Source organism: Chrysochloris asiatica, unplaced genomic scaffold (genome assembly GCF_000296735.1).
Source record: "Chrysochloris asiatica unplaced genomic scaffold, ChrAsi1.0 scaffold00153, whole genome shotgun sequence".
NCBI classification, from domain to species: domain Eukaryota; kingdom Metazoa; phylum Chordata; class Mammalia; order Afrosoricida; family Chrysochloridae; genus Chrysochloris; species Chrysochloris asiatica.
In genome coordinates, this window is record NW_006408671.1 from 3725079 (window position 1) to 3730907 (window position 5829).

The following is a 5829-nucleotide window of genomic DNA, read 5'->3' on the forward strand; positions in this document are numbered from 1 at the left end:
TTTTTTTTTTTAGTGTTTGCAGTATATATTTTTAACTTTACACACACTTGGCCACCAAATGATGTTATACTGTTTTAAGAACAGTTTAAGAAGCTAGAATCCTATGCATTTAGGCTATTTTTGTTGAGTAGAAAAGAGATTACTCTTCTTTGTTAGCTTTACATAAACATACATGTGCAACATGAGTTGAAAGCTTGCTTTATATTTTTGTTGTTGTTGAGTGCTGTCAAGTTGATCCAGACTCTTAGCCACCCTGTATAGGATTTCCAAGGCTGTAAATCTTTATGGAAGCAGAAAGCCTCATCTTTCTCCCCTGGAACCACTGGTAGTTTCCAACTGCTGACCATGAGATTACCAGTTTGACTACTAATCACTATGGTACCAGAGATCCTTATATTTCATTTTAACAATTATAACTTACAGGCTCATTATGAGTGACAGGCTTAAAGCCAACTGGCAGACTGTATATAAAATAAAAGGTTCATCATGCAGATACCAGAAGACTGAAACAAAGATGTATTAATAAGCTAGTAAGTAGAATAAGGTAAAATATTAATAACTATTGAGATTCACCCCACAGAAAACTAAAAAGGAAACAAAAGGAGCAAAACATAAACAAAAACATGAGACAAAGAGATGTAAGTTCAGCATAAAAAGGGAAGCTCCCCTCCCCCACCAATGAGATGGATTGACATAGTGGCAAAGACAATGGGTTCAAACATAATGACAATCGATGTCATGGGATGGGCCAGTGCTTTGTTCTGTTGTGCATAGGGTCATTATGAATTGGAAATAACTCAATGGCACTTAATAACAACAAATCAATTATAATGATACTGTTAGAAATAATGAAAATCATTAGCTTTTCATGTGTTTATTAATATCAGAAGTTTATGCACTTTGAAATATGATGTGAAATTATATTAATATGTTGTTTATAATATTTTGTTCTGTTTATAAATCTATCATTGATAAAAATAATTATTTGAATTTAATCTATTATGTTTAATTAGAAAAAGTATACATTTAATGAAAGATTTTGTATAAAACAGTGGGTGGTGATTTAAATTCTGAGTAGATGTTAATTAATTATGTATATGCTTTCATTCAATATCTGATAAAGAAAGCAATAGAAAGTTTCCTATTCAATATATTCATGACAATTGATATTCGTGAATGGTTAACTGATGTACATATTGAAGAAATGATAACACAATTAAAATATAAAATCATTCTCACGGAAAATAGTCACATATATTATACTTTTTATTACAATTATTGTTTTACTTATATATAATATTTATTACAGAATTTATCATATAGTAAGAACATAGAGATTTGATTAATTCAAAAGGATCACTCATAGTCATCAGTTATCATTTATTAAATGTCAACTTAAAAAGAACTTTGTACCAACTCATGATTTGTTTTCAGAACAATTATGAGGCTTCAAAAGTTTGTTGAAAAATTCCATTATCTCTCAGGTCTATTTTTTTCCAAAACACTTTGAAACCCCTTTGAATATATTAAATACTCTTTCAATTTTACTGTGAATTTAGAAATGAATTGAATCTTAAAATAATGACTATATCATCCACCATTGTTGAAATTTCTAATCACATATATTGTAATTTTAGAATTCCTTACATTGCAAAGTACTCTATCTCAATCCAATCATTTAGGTTCAAATTTTATATGTATTATTTTATGCTATTTAAAAAAATACAAACAAAAGTTGGAGTGCATGCTAATTGAATGAGACTCAATATTCTGATGATAGATAAAATATTAGAGCTACAGATATTCAATATACTCATACCTTTCATTTCTTCCCCAATGAGAGTTAAAGTGTATTTTCTTAGTTGTATAATTAAATGCTAGACAATGTTTGTTAAATGAGGAAATTCATTAAAGAATTAATAAAATTAATTATTGACTATATAGGGTCGATATAAGTTGGAACCGACTCCATGGCACACAACAACAACATTGGATGTTTGGAGCTCCTGTTTTGAATATTATAGTAATTCTGATAAAACATTTTCATATAATACTGTTATGATGTAGACATCAGCAGTAGATGTTTCATATATATGAGTACTATATGCACACATATATGTATATATTTTATAAAATATTGACTTATGTAATAGTGGCAAAATGCTAAGAAAATTCTTAGTCTTTAAAATAAACCACATGAGCATGCTAGAAAGCTTTAGGAATGAGCTGTTGTTGTTCATAGGAAGACATTCTTTCCTTTGAAAAATCTATTCCCAATTGTCAAGATCTTCCAACTGATTAAGAATGCCCTCCGCCCCCTCCACCAAAGTAATATTTCTCATTTAAAGAATAGAGAATTTAATAGTTTGGCAAAATTTCCTAATGGCAGCACCTACATTACTATTTAATTTAAAAACTGGTGATTCCAGCCTTGGAAAGTTGACAAATCAGAAAGGCATTGAAATACCCATTACGTTGACCATTATACTTTGCTTTGTCTCCAGCTTCTTAGTTTGTAGAAATGTAAAATACTAGTTGTGATTTTTTCTAATATTTTGAGCTAGCATCACCATTGATTTCTCTATATATTTGTTCATATTTCTATGCACTTTCTTGTCCTTTAGATGGTTGGATCAAAAAGAACCTCAAGAAATTTGAGAATGAAGTAGCAACATGATATTTTAACATATTAAATGACACTATTTTAAAATTGTTTATTCTTGGTTATTTGGATTTCATTTTTGCCTTCCCTTGTAACTCAGTTATCATTTTAACTAAAGCACAAGGATAGTGTCTAATTTTGAAGAATGTTGAATGAAAAATAATGTATATATATCTATGTTATAAGAAAAAAATACTGCTATACAAGGGTGAGTCAAAAATTACCTGCACTCCAGTTATGTTAAAATGCTGTCCACATTCATGGCTGTTCAAAAAACACTGAGTGTACATTTGAAATGATTCTGTCAAATAGAAACATAAGAGTGAATTATGTGACAAATCTTTTGCACATAAACTAAGACTCTGCTTATGATATAATCCATGTCAGGTTTGGGTTTTGAAAATTTTGTGCAGGATGGGCCTAAAACCACTCATGGAAGAGCATAAATAGGAGGGTTTGGACATCTGCCAACAGCATATGAACTGATATTGGAAGGAAAGCAATAGTTACTTTAAAAAAATTGCTACTGGTAATGAGACATTGATTCATCACTATGAGCCTGCAAGTAAATGGCAGAGTATGTAATGGAAACATCCTCAATCACCAGCAATCAAGAAAAAGTTCAAAAGTCAACCATCAGCTGGAAAATTGATGCTTACAGTTTTCTGGGATTCTCAAGAGCTAGTATTCTAAGACGAAGATTCATTTCTGATTAAGAAGTGATGATAGTGGTACATTGGTGGCTCATAGCTCATCCTAAAACATTTTTTAAAAATAAAGGAATATGAAAGCTTGCTGAAAGATGGACAAAATGTATTGAAAACAAAAAGATTATATTTAAAAAATTGATGTAAAATGAATTTTACAACCAGAGTGCAGATCATTTTCAACTCAACCTGATAAAATATCCTTAATATTCATCACAGGCACAACTTTTGCTTTTATTACAAAATAGGTGTACTTTCCTTATAGATGTGTTCAATTCCTACTTTTGCCATGACCACAGCTATGTGGCTTTAAACAATAGTTATTTATTTTCTCATCTTTCTGACTCTGTTGTTACTATTACATGCCATCTAATTACTTTCTACTAATACTAATAGAAACCCTATTTACAACACTTCTTGGTTATGTGCCAATTTCACAATTGTTTTGTTAGAACCCATCACTTTGCCACTGCATCAATCTAATTTTCTGATGGTCTCCAACTTTTATGCTGACACAACTTTACAAACATGATAACCTTATCCACAAACTGGTACATCTTGACAATATGATCAAAGTATGAGAGACAAAGTCTCACTATCATCACGTCCAAGAAGCAATCCAATTGAACTTCTTCCAAAAAAAATTTTTTTTTCATTCTACTGAAGTCCATGATTTACTTAATATTATTTACCCATGCAAAAACTCAAAAAGCATAAATTTTTCTTTGGTCTTCCTTATTCAATTTTCAATTTCATATGCATATGAGACCATTGAAAATTCTATGACTTAGGTCAGATGCGTCTTTGTCCTCAATGTGATGTTTTGTACGTTAACACTTCAAAAATGTCTTTTGCAGCAGATTTGCCTAATGCAGCACACTGATTTCATTGCTGCTTCCATGTCTGTTGATTGTGAATCCAAGTAAAATGAAATCTTTGAAAACATCAATATTTTCTCCATTTATCAAGATATTATTTACTGGTCCAGTTGTGATGATTTTTGCTTTCCTTACATCTGAAGATTGAAGTCTTTGATCTTCTTCAATAAGTCATTTTATTACTCTTCACTTCCAGCAAGTAAAGTTGTATCATCTGCATTTCTCAGATTTTTAAAAATCTTCCTCCACTTCTGATGCCACATTTTTTTCTTTTTCATATAACCCATCTCTTCAGATTATTTGCTTAGCATACAGATTGAATATGTATAGTGAAAGCATACTGATACACAATTTTTCTGATTCTGAAATATTTATTTTCTCCTTAGTCTGTTCCAATGACTGCTTCTTGGTATATGTAAAGGTTCCTACTGAACACAATGAAATGTTCTGGATTTTCCATTTATCAGATTGTTATCAATGGTTATGATCCACAGAGCTGCATGTCTTTGCCTAGTCAAAAAAGCACAAGTAAATATAACATTGGCACCCTCTGCTTTCAGTCAAGATTCATCTGACATTAGAAATGATATCCCTTATGTGATAGCATTTTCTGAATCCAGCTTGAATTTCCGGAAACTCTCAGTAATTTTATTGCTATAGCTATTTTTTACATACCATCAGCATAAACTATATTTACTTAAAATATTAATAATATTCATCAATGATTTCTACATTTCACCAAATTTTACAATGGGCATAGATACGGACCTTTTCTAATTGTTTAAATAAGCAGCTGTCTTCAAATTTTCTTAGCATAAATGAGTTAACATCTCCAACACTGCATCAGTTTGTTGAAACACTTCTTTTTAAACTCCATAAGCTCCTGAAGTCTTGTTCATCAATACATTCAGTGTATCTTAGAGTTTTCCTTCAATGTTATTATCTCTTGATTTTATGATACCTCTTGAAATGGTTAGGAGTCCTAGTGTGGCGCTGTGGGCTAATGTGTCAGACTACAAAGTCGTTTGAACTGCAAGGTTGGTGGTTCAAGCTCACCAGCTGCTCCTTAGAAACCCTATACAGGGTTGCTATGGGTTGGAATCGACTCGATGGCACTTAACAACAACAATTTGAAATGGTTAAGCAATAACCAATTCTGTTCATACAATGACATCCATCTTCTTTTGTTGCTTCCTACATCATTCAATTTAGTCCTGGTGTGGTGCTGTGCATTAATGCACTGGACTGCAAACAGGTTTGAATTGTAAGGTCGGTGGTTCAAGTTCACCAGCAGACCCTCAGAAACCCTATACAGGGTTGAGATGGGTCGGAACAGACTCAATGGCACTTAACAACAAAAAACAACATCATTCAATATTTTGCCCATATAATCCTTCAATATTATAAATCAAATCTTGAATTGTTCAGTTATTTCAGTTGGAGAAATGTTGGACATGTTCTTGCCTTTTGGTTTTCTAACACTGTGTCTTTGCACATGTCTTTATAAAGTTCTATTTTGTCTTCTCAAGCTGCCCTTTGAAATTTTCAGTTCAGTTATTTTATTTTACTTTTTTTTTTTTTT